Consider the following 17,758-nt stretch of genomic DNA (forward strand, 5'->3'; position numbering starts at 1 on the left):
CAATCCGATAAAAGTGAAATCTCAAAGGGGAAACACAATTTATCACAACAAGATACATAGGGGAAAACACCATTTGATCCAACTATATTAACAAAGCTCGTGATACATCAAGATCATGCGAAATCAAGAACATGAGAGAGAGAGAGAGATCAAACACATAGCTACTAGTACAAACCATCAGCCCCGAGGGTGGACTACTCCCTCCTCATCATGGTGGCCGCCAGGGTGATGAAGATGGCCTCCGATGATGATTTCCCCCTCCGGAACAGGGTCTAGATTGGTTTTTCATGGCTACAGAGGCTTGTGGCGGCGGAACTTCTGATATGGGGTTATTTACTAGGGGTTTCTGTATTTATAGGATCTTTTGGTGTCAGTCTCACGTCCACCACGAGGTGCCCACTACCCACCAGCCCAAGGGCAAGGCCCCTGATGCTTCCTGGTGGGTAGTGGCCACCTTCTTCTCCTTATGGCCCTCCCACAAAGCTTCTAGTGCCTCTTTTGTTCCAAAAAAAATGTCAAAAAGTTTCGTTGCATTTGGAGAACTTTTATTTCTACACAAAAAACAACATCACAATAGTTCTGCTGAGAACAACGTCAGTCTGGTATAACACCCACGATGCGGCTATATCTCCCATGTGTCGAAGCACGACTTAGAGGCATAACCGCATTGTGGTTTTGTCGCAAGAAGGGTCATCTTCACACAATCCCATGTAATGAACAAGAATGGGATAAAGAGTTGGCTTACAATCGCCACTTCACACAATAAACATAAAATAAATCATACATCATTCAGAGTACACACACATAGTCCAACTACGAACAAAGCCAAAAGAAAACAAGATAACCCAACTGCTAGATCCCCGATCGTCCCAACTGGGCTCCACTACTGATCAACATGAAACGATACATAGCAACAACCAAGGTCTTCGTTGAGCTCCCATCTGAGCTCGGTTGCATCACTTGTACTGGTATCATCGGCACCTGCAACTGTTGTGATAGTATCTGGTGAGTCACGAGGACTCAGCAATCCCAAAACCCGCGAGATCAAGACTATTTAAGCTTATGGGAAAGGAAGGGGAAAAGTGGTGAGGTTGCAGCAGCGACTAAGCATATATGGTGGCTAACATACACAAATAAGAGCGAGAAGAGAGCAAATGGAACGGTCGTGAAGCTAGCAATGATCAAGAAGTGATCCTGAACTCCTACTTACATCAAACATAACCCAGAAACCGTGTTCACTTCCCGGACTCCGCCGAAAAGAGACCATCACGGCTACACACACGGTTGATGCGTTTTAATTCGGATCTGGAGTCAAGTTATCTACAACCGGACATTAACGAATTCCCATCTGCCTATAACCGCAGGCACGGCTTTCGAAAGATTATACCCTGCAGGGGTGTCCCAACTTAGCCCATCACAAGCTCTCACGGTCAAGAAGGATATACCTTCTCCCGGGAAGACCCGATCAGCCTCGGAATCCCGGTTCGCAAGACATTTCGACAATGGTAAAACAAGACCAGCAAAGCTGCCCGATGTGCCGACAAATCCCGATAGGAGTCGCACGTACCTCGTTCTCAGGGCACACCGGATAAGTCAAGCTACGAGTAAAACCAGCCCTCGAGTTGCCCCGAGGTGGCCCCGCAGGCTGCTCATTTCGGACCAACACTCGAAGGAGCACTGGCCCGGGGGGGGGGTTAAAATAAAGATGACCCTTGAGTCTGCAGAACCCAAGGAAAAAAGGCTTAGGTGGCAAATGGTAAAACCAAGGTTGGGCCTTGCTGGAGGAGTTTTATTCAAAGCGAACTGTCAAGGGGGTCCCATAAATCACCCAACCGTGTAAGGAACGCAAAATCCGGGAACATAACACCGGTATGACGAAAACTAGGGCGGCAAGAGTGGAACAAAACACCAGGCATAAGGCCGAGTCTTCCACCCTTTACCAAGTATATAGATGCATTAATTAAATAAGAGATATTGTGATATCCCAACATAATCCTGTCCGTCATGGAGCAATCTTCAACTTCACCTGCAACTAACAATGCTATAAGAGGGGCTGAGCAAAAGCGGTAACATAGCCAAGCAACGGTTTGCTGGGAAGGGTAAAAAGGTTAGAGGCTGACATGGCAATATGGGAGGCATGGTAAACAAGTGATAGGTAGCGCAGCATAGCGATAGAACGGAGCAACTAGCAAGCAAAAATAAAAGTGATATCGAGGGTAATAGTCATCTTGCCTGAGATCCCGATAGAAAGAAGAACGAGTCCATGAAGAAGACAAACAGACGTAGTCGAACGAATCCTCACAACTCCGGAACGAAACCGAAGCTAACGAGAGAAGCAAACCGGAAAGAAGCAAACAACATGGTAAACACACAAGCATAATCATGGCATGATGCACAAACAAGTATGATGCATGTCCGGTTTAATGATAGGCATGGCATGGCAAAGTGCAACAAACAATACTACAAATTAAGTGGAGCTCAATATGCAACGAGTTGCATATTGATGAAACACCACATCACTTATTTAGTTTTAATCTCGTTTAAGCTACCAAACAATATTAAATGTTGTTAAACATGGCAAGAGGTGAGGCATAAGCAAACCACCTAATTAGGCAAGTTTAAATGAGGCCGGAAATAACAAACAACAATTCCGGAAAATCCCCATGTGTCATTTAGCAATTTAATGCAAACACAATTTTAAACATTTTAAATGTTGTTATCATGATGCGGATGACATATGCAAGTTTATGCAATTTTATGAAAACGTTAACATGAGCATGATACGAGGCATTTGTCACCGTGGTGGAACGAAAGGGGTGCCACGGCGACGAAACGAAAATGGTGCCACGGCAACATTTCGATGATCCGACAACTCGTCGAGATGTCGGTGCAAAAGAAAGTGTGGATGTGCATAAGATGTTAGAGATGGTGGGGTGCTCCCGACTACCGGGTTCCCACGGGACGGTGGCATGGCAAAAGAGGGGCATCGCAAGGACGATTCAATCACGGTGCAAACATATGGTACATCTCATACAACACACATTCATACACGGGCGATCGTCTCGGGGTTATACCTTCGAAGCGTGCATTTCGGGGCGGTTCAAAACGTCGAGGGAAGTAGTCGTTCATGGGTCGTAGGGGAAGTAGTCGCTCACGTTCGCCTCGGAGAGGTACTTGACGAATCCAACATCTTCGTGGCGACGTTAGTGGTTCACGGACATCGTGGGAAGTAGTGGAAGTAGTTGTACATGGCGACGGTAGTTGTACACATTCGTTTCATAGATGTCCGGGGTCGTCGGTAGAGGTACTTGGCGGACCATGTAGTTGAACTTGGTGCATCCGAAGGGGTACTTGACGAAATCCACCTCGGATGTAGTCGTACACGTGTAGTCGGACTTGGCAAAAATGCACACCGGCTGCAGTCGTGGTACTTGGTGAAAACCTGAAGATGGCCTTGGCGTTCCTGGTCGATGAGGGCGAGCGGAGGCGCATCCTCCTCCCTGCTCGAACAAGGCAGAGGCGGGGCATGGGGCTGCTCCTGCAAAGGGGCGACGGGAGCCGGTGGGGACGCGGGGTGAAGAGGTCGCGTGCGCCGGCGAGGACGGGCAGCGGGATGACGCGAGGCAGCGGCCTCCTGGTGGTCGCTGACAGCAGCGAGGCGCGAGCGAGGCGAAACAGGAGAGGTCGCCGGCGGGGTAGGAGAGCAAGGGGAACACGGGCTCCTAGTGGAGCTCATCGGCGATGGCTATCACCGGCACAGCGCGGCAGGGTGCGGGTAGCGATGGGAGGAGGCCGAGCACTGCGGGCGGACGACGGCAAGGCGACGAGCTCGAGGAGCTGCTCTCCTTGAGCGCTCGGGCAATGGGGACGGATGGCACCGGTGGAGGGAGGAGGCAGCGAGGGGAAAAGGAGAGGGGATCGGGAGGAGCGGGGCTCTCCCTGGCGATGCGGGGAGTGCGAGGGAGATGGGATCGGGCGCAGGAGGTGCGGGGGATCGAGCGAAGGGTTGCGGCGCTGAGGGAGGAGACGAGGGAGAGAGATGCGGGTCGAGAGATGAGGGTTAGAGCTAGGTTTAGGTGGGGTGGGCCTAGGGAGACTGGGCCGGCCTAGTGGGGAGGAGAATGGCCAGGGCCTGACTGCTGGGCTCTCTTCTCCCTCTCTCTTCAAAACTCTTCCAAAAACAGAAAAGCAAAGAAAGAAAGGGATAGAAAAGAAATGAGTGGACAAGAATTAGGGCATGAGGGTAATTTTCCCGGACTCGCAAAAATATGCTCGTTCCAAGAAAAATAGAAAGGCCACGATTGAAAGATTTAAATTCAAATTCATTTGATTTAAATTCAAATGATTTGAATGGAAGTGAGGGTTTGGGAAGGTCCAAAAATGTTCGGATTTTTGGTGGAGCTCCGGAAAATGGCAAAAGAATTATTGGCAAGGTTAGAGAGCCAAAACTTGAAGAAGAAAAGGCCAAGGGATTTAATATGCAAGTGGGTTCATGGGTGATTCCAAAACAATGGAATATTTTATAATATCTCCCTAAATATCGGGAGGGTATGTTATAAAGATAAGTCATCCTTCCCTCGATTTAAATGGACCGAAGATCCATACAATTTTATTTAGTTGAGTTTTAAAAATTAAATGGCATGGCATGATGAAACGATGCAATGCAAGAGATGACATGATGCAATGCAACAAGCAAATAAAACACACGGCGAAACTCGGAAACCCTGGAAGGCATCTGAAGCTCCGGTCTTGGGGCGTTACATCTGGTTAGTTCCATTCAAATCATACCAAAACCATATAGAATTGTTGTAAACATGGCATGAATACTTCATAAATTATAGATACGTTAGAGACGTATCAGGCTTCACTTAAGCACGCCTTCACATTTAAATTTTCACCACGTGGACCTCAAGCTTCAAGCACATATTCTCTGGATGCTTATCCTGAACTTGCACTTCTTAAACTCGATGACCATTTACATGATTCCATCTTCACATTGGCTACTTGAAATCTTTATTTTGATTCAAGCCCATAAGAAACACCTATTCCACATAGAAATTCACAAACACATAACATGGGTTAGTTAACGAAGGGCAATCCATAGTTACTTACAATACCACTAGATTGCTTCATCCCACACGTTACATTATTTGTGCTCGTCTGTGGACCATCTAGAATACCATCTTTTAGCTTCATCTTGGTCAATTAATGTCTTTACTTCATTCTTCATCTTGGTTAATTAAAAGCCACAATGAGCCTTCATTTCACTTCATTGCTTCAAGAAAAGATCAACAAAGACTCTTTCATGACCACATGAAGTTTCACCATGAACATCATACTGGTCATCACTTGCTCTTCTAAATGCTCCATGACAATATATTGAGAGGCACAATGAATTCTTCACTCTAGTTACTTGCTTCAAGACTTGACCAACCAAAGCCAAACACATGAGCTCACCATGACCTTGTCTTGAAATGATAATTTGAATTCTTTTCTTTCATTACACCTCGATAGTGTATGATATCATGAATTGGATGCTCGAGTGGCTGGTGATAACCAACAAGTGTAGGGGGTCGTTTGTAGCCTTTTTTGATAAATAAGAGTGCCAAACCCAATGAGGAGATAAAGGTAGAACAAATATTCCCTCAAGTTTTATCGACCACCGATACAACTCTACGCAAACTTGACGGCTTTACCTAACACAAGTATAAAACTAGACGTACTTTGTAGGATAGGTTTGCAAGATAATAAAGAGCATGAAATTAAAAGTTAGGTTTTGTTTAAATAGAAGTACAATTTAATAAAGCGGGTGTGGAAAAGTGGTGATAGGATTTGCGGAATTGTCCCTAGGCAATCGATAACTTGACCGGTAATCATTCTTGCAATTTTATATGAGGGAGAGGCATGAGCTAACATACTTTCCCTACTTGGATCATATGCATTTATGATTGCAACTCTAGCAAGCATCCACAACTACCAAAGATCATTAAGGTAAAATACATCCATATCATTAAGTATCAAGTCCTCTTTACTCCCATACACCAGAACCACCCTTACTCGGGTCTGTGCTTCCGTCACTCACGCCACCCACTACAAGAGAACCATGAACATATTGCAACACTCTACAGTAGGGACCCCTCATGTTTGCATGAGATGGAGGGCACCATAGGACAACACCATTCTAAAATATACACTCATACCAACCAAGATCACGATTAACCCATAAGACAAAATAGATCTACTCGAACATCATAGGATGACAACATAGTATTGGATAATAATATGAAGCATAAAGCACCATGCTCAAGTAGAGGGTATAGCAGGTTGCGGGAGAGTGGACCACTGAATAGAGATGGGGGAAGATGATGGAGTAGTTGGTGAAGATGACGGAGTTGTTGGAGTAGATCGTCGTCACATGATGATTGCCCCCGGCGGTGCTCCGGCGCCACCAGGAGAGAGGGGGAGAGAGCCCCCTCCTTCTTCTTCCTTGGCCTCCCCTAGATGGGAGGAGAGTTCCCCCTCTGTTCTATGGTCTCCATGGTGGCAGAGGGGCGGTAGGACCTCCGAGATTGGATCTCCCTCTCTGTTCTCTTCTGTTTCGCGGTTTTGTTTTCTCGCCGAAAACCGTTTCTTCTATTCCCGGAGATCCGTAACTCCGATTGCGCTGAGATTTTAACACGATTTTTTCCGGAAATAAGCTTCCTTGCACCCAAATTAGAACTCCAACCAACTTACGAGGAGGGCACAACCCACCACCATGCGCCTTGGCTACCTGGCGCGCCCAGGTATCTTGTGGTGGCTATTGTCCCCCGTTTGCGTTGATTCCAACTCCCAAAAATCACATATATATTCCAAAATAATTCTTCATAAATTTTTATTGAATTTGGACTTTGTTTGATATGGATATTCCGCAAAACAAAAAGCATGCAACAAACAAGAACTGGCACTGGGCACTGGATCAATAAGTTAGTCCAATAAATCATATAAAATGTTGCCAAAAATATGTGAATGTTGTATAATATTGGCATGAAACAATCAAAAATTATAGATACGACGAAGACGTACCAGCTGGCCAAGGTAGAGGATTTTGAGAAGTCCTACATGATCCAAGATCTATTAAGTGTGGCTAACAAGAAACAAGGTAAATAACATGGGGGATATGTGACTCAGATAGTGTAGCTGTGACGATAGTCCTCTTCAGCGAGGACTGGGAAGCAACACATGAGGACAAAGTAGTGATCAAACCCCGACAACCATGCAAGAGGTAGCTTCCTATAGAGGATGACTCGGTGAATGCAAACACGGATGGTGCTATGACGAAAACCTGGGACAGGAGTGGTGGTGGTATGTACTAGGGACCACAAGGGTGAGTTCCTCACATGGTCCTGCCTTTTCCCCACTACGACCGGGACTTCATTAAGTCTTAGTCGAGTGTCAACATAGGTTTCTTTTGCAACGAGCGACATAGCAGGATGCTACAAACTACGACGAAAAATGTTGCAACGGTATTACAAGCAACAACAAAAAAATGGTACAACCATTATAACTAAAAATGGTACAACTGTCAATGAAGAATGTTGCAACTGGTTAGATGATGGGCTACAGCCGATGAGGGATGACATGTTACAACTAGCAATACGGATGCTGCAATCGGTAGGAAAAATGTTGCAAACGATGGGACAAATTGTTGCAAGGTTGACTAAGACTTGGTGAAAGTGCAAATATCCCTAGGTGGTTTTGGTAATTCCTAACAACATATAGCTCATTGAGCTAATGCTGTTTCTAGATAAATATTTCAGGAAAGCTCAATGAATGGCATGGCATGGATGAGAAAAGTGGACCCCTCAAAATGCTAAGGATAAAAGGATTGGCTCAAGCTCAAAGCTCAAGACTCTACATTTTATATTTTAGTGATCCAAGATCACATTGAGTCTATAGGAAAAGCCAATACTATCAAGGAGGGATGAGGTGTTGCTTAATGAGGTTATTGCTCAAAGTGCTTAGTAATATGCTCCAAAGCCCTCAACTACTTTCTCACATCCACATATGACCTAAACCAAAAGTCAAACTCGGTCCCACCGATTCTTTCTATCCGGCGCCACCGAGTTCAGATGTCATAGCCACTGCCACAAACCCTAGGCAAATCGGTCTCACCGATAGGGATCTCGGTCTCACCGAGATGGGATTGTAATCTCTTTGTTTCCCTTCGTAACGTTTTGGTACCACCGAGATGAGCGATCAGTCACACCAAGATTGCAATGTAAACTCTGTGTTTCCCTTTCGTAACATTTTGGTCTCACCGAAATGAGCGAACCGGTCCCACCGAGTTTACCTGACCAACTCTCTGGTTAGCTTATGACCAAAATCGGTCCCACCGAGTTTGTGTAATTGGTCTCACCGAGATTACGTTATGCCCTAACCCTAACCATATCGGTCCTACCGAGTTGCATGTTGGTCCCACCGAAAATCATAACGGTCACTAGATTTGTTGAATCGGTCCCACCGAGATTGGCAAGACTATCATTTGAAGCACCAGAGCAAGGAGTTCATCGTCAACACACCATTTGTTACTTCTTGGAGAGTGGTGTCTCCTAGATTGGCTAGGTGTCACTTGAGAGCCTCCGACAAGATTGTGGAGTTGAACCAAGGAGTTTGTAAGGGCAAGGAGATCGCCTACTTCGTGAAGATCTACCGCTAGTGAGGCAAGTCCTTCGTGGGCGACGGCCATGGTGGCATAGACAAGGTTGCTTCTTCGTGGACCCTTCTTGGGTGGAACCCTCCGTGGACTCGCGCAGCCGTTACCCTTCGTGGGTTGAAGTCTCCATCAACGTGGATGTACGATAGCACCACCTATCGGAACCACAACAAAAACATCTGTGTCTCCAATTGCGTTTGAATTCTCCAAACCCTTCCCTTTACATTCTTGCAAGTTGCATGCTTTACTTTCCGCTGCTCATATACTCTTTGCATGCTTGCTTGAATTGTGTTAAGATTGCTTGACTTGTGCAAAGTTAGCTAAAATCTGCCAAAGACTAAAATTGGGAAAAGGATAAGTTTTTATTTGGTCAAGTAGTCTAATCACCCCCCCCCCTCTAGACATACTTCCGATCCTACAAGTGGTATCAGAGCTTTGGTCTCCATTTGCTTTGATTTCCATTGCTTTTGGTGGTCATAGCCTTGGTTTCACAACCTAGGAGAGTATGGCATCTAGTGAGGGAAACTATCACCATAGAGGTCCTTACTTTGATGGTACTAATTTTGCTAGTTGGAAGCATAAGATGAAAATGCATATTCTCGGACATAACCCTGCTGTTTGGGCTATTGTGTGTATTGGCTTGCAAGGTGAATTATTTGATGGGAGAGAACCAAACCGTGAAGCTAGCGCGGATGAGTTGAAGATGCTGCAATACAACGCTCAGGCTTGTGATATCCTCTTCAACGGATTGTCCCCCGAAGAATTCAACAAAATCAGCCGTCTTGAGAGTGCAAAGGAAATTTGGGATACTTTGATTGATATGCACGAAGGTACCGACTCCGTCAAGGAATCCAAGTTGGATGTGCTACAAAGTCAACTTGACAACTTCAAGATGAAGGATGGTGAAGGCGTCGCTGAAATGTACTCTAGGCTTGCTATCATTACGAATGAGATTGCTGGCTTAGGAAGTGAAGAGATGACCAACAAATTCATCATCAAGAAGATCCTAAGAGCTTTGGATGGAATATATGATAATGTGTGCACATTGATCCAAATGATGCCCAATTACAAGAATCTCAAGCCAACGGAAGTCATTGGAAGAATTGTTGCTCATGAGATGTCACTCAAGGATAAGGAGGAGCTCCACAACAAGTCAAGTGGTGCTTACAAAGCCTCATGTGAAGCTCCCACATCATCAAGTGAGAAACAAACCTTCAATGAAGAATTGAGCCTAATGGTGAAGAACTTCAACAAGTTCTACAAGAGTAGAAGCAAAGAGAGAAGCTCCAAGTCAAGGTCCTACAATAACAAAGATCTTCTAGTCGAGAGCATAACTGCTACAATTGTAGAAGACACAGACACTATTCAAATGAGTGTACGACTCCCTACAAAAGAAGAGAAGAATCACCTAAGAGGAGAAGTAGAAGAGAAGAATCACCACCAAGAGAGAGAAGGAGTAGAGATGATCGTTATGAACGAAGAACATCCCGGAGAAGCAAGGATTCAGAAAGGAAGGACAAGTCATCAAGGAGCTACACAAAACGAAGACATCAAGCTCATGTTAGTGAATGGGTATCCGGTTCCGACTCTGACAATCACTCCGAGAGAAGCTATCACTCCGACTCCGAACATACTCAAGATGAAGGTGTTGCTGGTCTAGCACTTGTGTCAACCAACTCCTATGACATATTTGATTCACCAAATGAGGGACTTGGAAGATGCTTCATGGCTAAAGGCCCAAAGGGAATTATATAGAAAGGTGTTTACAAGAGCCTTGCCGGGAGTAAGCAATTCGAGGAAATTGTATGCAAGCAAGGAAGGCACCGGAAGAACCAAGGTGTTGGTTTTGAACGAAAGTTCAATGCCAATGGAGTTGAGTGGGAAGAAGATCAATACCCCAAGACGAAGTTTGTTCCTCAACAAGAGAAGTATGATCCTACTTCCTTCAAAGGGACACAAGCTCAAGATGATCTTCCACCACAAGACCACAAGCTAAAAGGCAAGGATGAGCTTCAAGAGGAGATTGATGCATTTGAAGAAGCTCCCAAGGCCTTGGTCAAGTGGGTTCCTGTCGGTGTCAAAACCGGCGGATCTCGGGTAGGGGGTCCCGAACTGTGCGTCTAGGCGGATGGTAACAGGAGACAAGGGACATGATGTTTTACCCAGGTTCGGGCCCTCTTGATGGAGGTAAAACCCTACTTCCTGCTTGATTAATATTGATGATATGTGTTACAAGAGTAGATCTACCACGAGATCAAGGAGGCTAAACCCTAGAAGCTAGCCTATGGTATGATTGTTGTTCGTCCTACGGACTAAAGCCATCCGGTTTATATAGACACCGGAGAGGGCTAGGGTTACACAGAGTCGGTTACAATGGTAGGAGATCTACATATCCGTATCGCCAAGCTTGCCTTCCACGCCAAGGAAAGTCCCATCCGGACACGGGACGAAGTCTTCAATCTTGTATCTTCATAGTCTTGGAGTCCGGCCAATGATGATAGTTCGGCTATCCGGACACCCCGTAGTCCGGAACTCCCTCAGTAGCCCCTGAACTAGGCTTCAATGACGACGAGTCCGGCGCGCATGTTGTCTTCGGCATTGCAAGGCGGGTTCTCCCTCCGAATAATTCATAGAAGATTGTGAACACCAGGATAGTGCCCGGCTCTGCAAAATAATTTCCACCTGCCACTGTAGTGGGAATAATATTTACACAAGTTCAATCTGCTGACGTATTTGGTGGCGTGACATCACACCACTACCAATACTTTACTCGAATTGTTTTTACTGTACCACCTCAGCGCGTTCAGCGAAGCGGTTTCCTTGGCACGTCCTGTCGAAGCAGAGATCGTGTTCCCCTTATTACGGGATCGCCATCAATACGGATGTGGGTAACCCAACCGTGCCATTGATTGCGGCGCTTGGGAGATAAGCGAGTTTTATCACGCCGGTGGGGACGCATGTTTCCGTCCGCCCATATAAGGGGATAAAGATCCAACCCTTTTACCTGCGCCTTCTTCCTCCTTGGCTTATCCATCTCCGCGAACTCGAGCTCCAGCGCCCAAGTCCGCACATCTCACCTCAACCTTCTCCAAATATGTTCGGAGCATGAGGCAAGTGGATGGCCTCCTCCGTCACGGAGGGGCAGATCCAGAAGCTGCGCAGCGCTGGATACTTGTCTAGCGACATCCCGCACCGGCTCCCCGACGAGGGAGAGCTCATCCCCACCCCCAAGCCCCATGAGAGGGTAGTATTCCTTCCCCATTTCCTCCGTGGACTGGGCTTCCCACTCCATCCCTTTGTCCGGGGGCTCAGTTCTACTACGGCCTGGATTTCCATGATCTGGCCCCGAATTTCATCCTCAACATCTCGGCGTTTATCGCGTGTGTGAGGCCTTCCTCTGCATCCAGCCCCACTTCGGCTTGTGGCTCAAGACCTTCAGTGTCAAGCCGAAGGTTGTGAAGGGCAGCCAAGCGGAGTGCGGAGGCGCCATGGTGGGCAGGATGTCCCACGTTACTTGGCTTGAGGGCACTTTCGTGGAAACCATCAAGGGGTGGCAATCGGGGTGGTTCTACATCACCGAGCCACGTGACCCTGAATGGGCAGCGGCCCCCGAATTCAGATCTGGCATCCCCACATGGCTCACCTCCTGGAAAGAGAGCGGCCGGACTTGGGGTGATTCGGAGGAGCTGACCGGACTCCAAGCCTGCGTCCAAAAGCTGGTGGACAAGAAGCTCAAGCTTGTCAATATGGTCCAGGTCATGCTCATCCGCCAGATTCTCCCGTGCCAACGACGGGGCTTCAATATGTGGGAGTTCGATCCGGCGCAGCACCAGACTTTGAGCGGGCTCTTCGACACTACGTACGAAGATGTCTGGAAGGTGCTGTTCAAGGGCGCCGAGGCTCCCGCCGCTAACGAAGATCGTGGATTCAGCTTGCAGCATCCAACTAACGAGGTAAGTGATTTTGTCCTTTAAGGGACGCTTGTTTTCCATAGTTTGACTCTATGCAGGATCTAAACTCCCTTTCCTTTGACAGGACTGGCTGAAGAAGGCCGAACAGACTATCTGTCCGGCCCCATTGCCAGAGGACCCAGCGGACACCCGCTTGACGGGGCTGCTGGCTCCGGCACCCCACGTGGTGCCGGAGAAGAAGGCCAAGAAGAAGGCCACGGGTACTCGAAAGAGTTCCCGCTTTCATGTGTTATCGGACGATGACTCCGAGGCCGACTCCTCCCACAAGGGTGAGGAGGAGAAGAAGAAAGCCTCTCCCCCAGCGGGGGGAGGGAAGAAAAGGAAGGCTTCCCCTACGGGGGAGGCCGAAGGGTCCAAGAAGGGAAGAACTCTTTCCCCGGACTGCTCTGCCAACGCCAGTGACGACGAGAGGACTGGCCTCCAAGGGCCAGGCCTCCGGTGAGATCGTAAGTATCCGGACTCCCGAATAACTTCATGGTTTTTCTTTTTTGCCACACATTGTCTTTCTAATGCCGCATACAACCCTGCAGTCCGCCCAAGGACGATCTTCCCGCTTCGTCGAGCGGGTCCTTAGGTGCGTCGGATATGGATTCTCTTCCGACCGCCTCCACCCCCCGTGACACGGACGATGTCGAGGTGGGATCCCGGGAAGGGACCTGCCAGGAGGAGGAGGCCCCGGAGGTGTCGCAGGACAACCTCCCGGACATTGCACCGGACTCGGCTCCGGATCCCATAGTGGCTCCGGAGTCCAGCGGGCGGCCCCTTCGTAAGAAGGGCAAGACCGTGACACCGGCAGCCTCTGTCCAACCGGAGGCGCCGGATAACTTGCTGGAGGCGCTCAATGGTGCCTCCATTGAAGAGGAACACCGCACTGTTATGAGTGCGGTGATTCAGAAGGTGCAGCTCACCAAGAGCGGGCTGACCGAAGCCTGCAGCATCCTTCTAACAGGCTTTGAGGTAAGAATTTTGAGATATGTAAAATAGTACCGCATAGACAGTAGCCCCTGATGCTCGGTTCGGTGTTCGGAAAGAAAAGCCGGACTGAGGATCTAAGAAGATATACGCAGGAGTCATAAAAAATATGTCGATATGGGATTGCAGGTTGCGCTGCTGACCTCTGCCGCACTGACTGCGGAGGTCAATATTTTTAAGGAAAACCTTGAGCGGTCTGAGAACGAGCTCGGCCGTGCCAAGAAGCAGCTCGAGGACAAGGAAGGTGAGTAACACCTTATTAAAATTGTACCGTACAGAAAAGGATTTTGGTTGCAAAAAGAATGACAAGGATAACGTGGGTATTGCTGGGGCCACTAACGAGGTGGCCACCCTGAAAGAGGCGGTGGCCGCAGCCGAACGCAATGCGGCCGCAGAGCGCACCGAGCGAGAGAAGCAGGAGGCGCGGGTGGCGGAGGTACAGCAAGAGCTCCAGGATCTCATGCAGAAACATGAGAGCCTGGAGCGTGACTCAAAGACTCGAGAGTCTGAGCTTGCAACGGCTCTTGAGAGTGCCAAAGCCGCTAAGGCCGAAGCCTACAAGGCCCTCCAGGAAATCGAGGCGTTAAAGAAAATAGCAGCGGGTAAGGCATTTTTCATGCAAAGTAAGCATGTGAGTGTTAATTACCTGTTGCTTACCCGAATTCGGAGCTCTCCAGGAGCGTTCGCAGATCTTCCTCGCAGCGTGTCCGATGCTACCGCGTTCTACCGGGCCGAGGAGGGGAGCTCGACGGAGAAGGTCTTCTGGTCTTAGTATGCTGAGGCCGGACATCCGGTGCCCCTTAGCGACCAGCTGAAGCAACTAGTCGAGCTCCACAAGGCGGCCGAACAGGCCATGAAGGGCCTCATAGTTTGGCTGTGGCCTAAGGAGGCCATGCCTGGGAGCTACTTCGGCCTGGTGTGGTAGCTGGTGGATGCGTGCCCGTGGGTTGAAGTCATCAAGCACTCCGCCTGTATTGAGGGTCCCATCGGGCCCTTGCCCGCGCAAAGGTGCAATGGGGCAAGATGGATGCCCAGACGCTCGTGACGGACCCACCACCGGAGGGCAAGGAGCATCGCATGCCCGAGATGTATTATAAGAGTGTGCTGAAGGGCGCCCGCACTATTGCGGGTGAGTGCTCCAAAGATGTAATATTTGAGTAGACTTGCATTTTGTTATCCTGTGCGGTGAAAACTTAGTTCATTTGCGCGAAGCAACGCATTTTAATTTAAAATATTACCTTCTGTGCGGCTGTTTATCAAATCTGAGAGATGGCAAGTCGTCGGCTTCAGCCTCCATGCCACGAGTGCTGGGGTGTTCGGGATAAATTTGAGCACTCTTGTTCCCATATTTGGGTCCATCTAGGGAGGCGCTCAACACAACGAACAAGGCAACCGGACTTATAATGCTTGAACACTCTCACTTAGCCATAGAATTCTATAATTTTAAATTTTGGCGAAGCCCCTGGTCTTCGGAAGGCCGAATTTGGGGCGCTATGCACGCCTGGGCCGGACAAAAACCGGCTCCTCGCTCTAAGCGGCATAAGTCTTTAGGGACTCGCAAAAAACCTCTCGAACAGCGACCAGTTCTCGCCATCATGATGGTCAGTTTTAGCTTTCTCCACTGAGGCGTTAACCCAGCTCAACCGGGGCGCAATCGCAGTGGTTCTCCCAGTGCTACCTTCGCCAATACAACGGAACGTAAGGTACCAAAACATGGGAGCTGGGCAAACCCAACTATTGACCCAAGACATGATTCGGAGCTGATGCATATAATGCTATAAGTTCGGGGTGCCGCACTTGTGAAAGTGTTCGGACTTATCACACCATGATGCGGGAAACATAAGCCCCTGGTGTATTTAGCCGTACCAAAAACGTACGGATGCGTAATGTCAAAAATGAACATATGTATAAAAGAGAAATGCAATTGGAAGCAAAAAGGTGCTGCATTACTTATTCAAGAAAAACTGTTGTAAGTGCAGAACGATACAAATGGTGCGATAAGCAAGGGATGGGACTGTTAAACATGTCCCCCTCCAGGGGTAGGCTACAGAATGGTGCGTAAAACGGATTAAATGCTCATAATGGAAACCACCTGGATATTCGTTGTAGCCTTTCTCCTTCCCTGGCTGTTGCATCGTGAGTTCGGCAGGTCTGCTGCCGGACAGGGCCTCTGACGAACGGAGTCCTGTGAGTAAAAAAAGAAAAAGAAAAAAGAACGACACACTTGAGAGCCCCTGGTGTGGTTGAGCCGCAGTCTGGGCCTATCGTGGTCGCGCCCCTCTCCCCATGCCCATGGTATCTTCAGAGCATAATGGTGTACGCGAAGGATCTGTCTTGACGTTTTACAGGGGCTGGGGTTGGGGCCGCACTGCTACGCGTGCTCGGAACGTGCCAGGTGGTCTTGTTGTATATTACTCCGGGCGCGTTTACCCGTGTCCGGACTCTTAACGGCCGGACTCGAGAATTGCCTTAAGAGGCTGCACTGTACTTCTGCCGCGAGAGCCGCTGCATGTTCCTCCGTTCGGAGATAGCGTTCAGTGTTTCTGTTGACCGTGATGACCCCTCGAGGGCCTGGCATCTTGAGCTTGAGGTATGCGTAGTGCGGCACCGCGTTGAACTTTGCGAACGCGGTATGTCCAAGCAGAGCATGATAGCCGCTGCGGAACGGAACTATGTCGAAGATTAACTCCTCGCTTCGGAAGTTTTCCGGGGATCCGAAGACCACTTCCAGTGTAACTGAGCCTGTACAATTGGCTTCTACACCAGGTATGACGCCTTTAAAGGTCGTCTTGGTAGGTTTGATCCTTGAGGGGTCCATGCCCATTTTGCGCACTGTGTCCTGATAAAGCAGGTTCAGGCTACTGCCGCCGTCCATCAGGACTCTGGTGAGGTGAAATCCATCGAAGTTGGGTCTAGAACCAATGCGGCGAATCTGCCATGGCGGATGCTGGTGGGGTGGTCCCTCCGGTCAAAAGTGATCGGGCAGGAGGACCATGGATTGAACTTCGGGGCAACTGGCTCCATCGCGTATACGTCCCTTAGTGCACGCTTCCGCTCCCTTTTGGGTATGTGCGTTGCGTAGATCATGTTCACCGTTCACACCTGTGGGGGGAAACCCTTCTGTCCTCTATTGTTCACCGGTCGGGTCTCTTCCTCGTCATCGTTGTGCAGCCCCTTGTCATTGTTTTCGGCAATTAACTTGCCTGCCTGTTTGAATACCCAACAGTCCCTGTTGGTGTGATTAGCTGGCTTTTCGGGGGTGCCATGTATCTGGCACAAGCGGTCGAGTATTCGGTCCAAATTGGACGGACCCGGGGTAGTTCTTTTGAATGGCTTTTTCCGCTGACCGGGTTTAGAGCCTTTGAATCCGGCATTGACTGCTGTATCCTCACTATTGTCACCGTTAATGCGGCATTTGTTTTTGTTACGACGCGACCTGCCATTACGGTCCTTGATATCCGGACTACTAGAATTTTTGGTGAGGTTGTTGCTGCGTGCTAGCCAGCTGTCCTCACCCGCGCAGAAGCGGGTCATGAGTGATGTGAGGGCTGCCATGGATTTCGGCTTTTCCTGTCCCAGGTGTCGGGCAAGCCACTCTTCACGGATATTATGCTTGAAGGCTGCAAGGGCCTCCGCATCCGGACAGTCGACGGTTTGGTTTTTCTTGGTTAAGAACCGTGTCCAGAATTGTCTGGCCGATTCGTCTGGCTGCTGAATTATGTGGCTTAGGTCATCAGCGTCTGGTGGTCGCACATACGTGCCTTGGAAGTTATCGAGGAATGCGGCTTCCAGGTCTTCCCAACTCCCAATTGACTTTGCTGGCAAGCTGTTAAGCCAATGTCGGGCTGGTCCTTTAAGCTTGAGGGGGAGATATTTGATGGCGTGAAGATCATCACCGCGGGCCATGTGGATGTGAAGGAGATAGTCTTCGATCCAAACCGCGGGGTCTGTTGTGCCATCGTAAGATTCAAAAGGGCTACAACTCCAAGGATTCCCAAGACTACATCAAGTTCAACTTCATCAAGTACGACTACAACTCCAAGGATTCCCATCAAGATGATGTGGATCCCAAAGAAGAAGAACTAGAGAGTTCTTGAGGGTGACTCCGCCAACATACTTC

The sequence above is a fragment of the Triticum aestivum genome, chromosome 2B (genome assembly GCF_018294505.1).
Source record: "Triticum aestivum cultivar Chinese Spring chromosome 2B, IWGSC CS RefSeq v2.1, whole genome shotgun sequence".
In the NCBI taxonomy this organism is placed as follows: Eukaryota; Viridiplantae; Streptophyta; class Magnoliopsida; order Poales; family Poaceae; genus Triticum; species Triticum aestivum.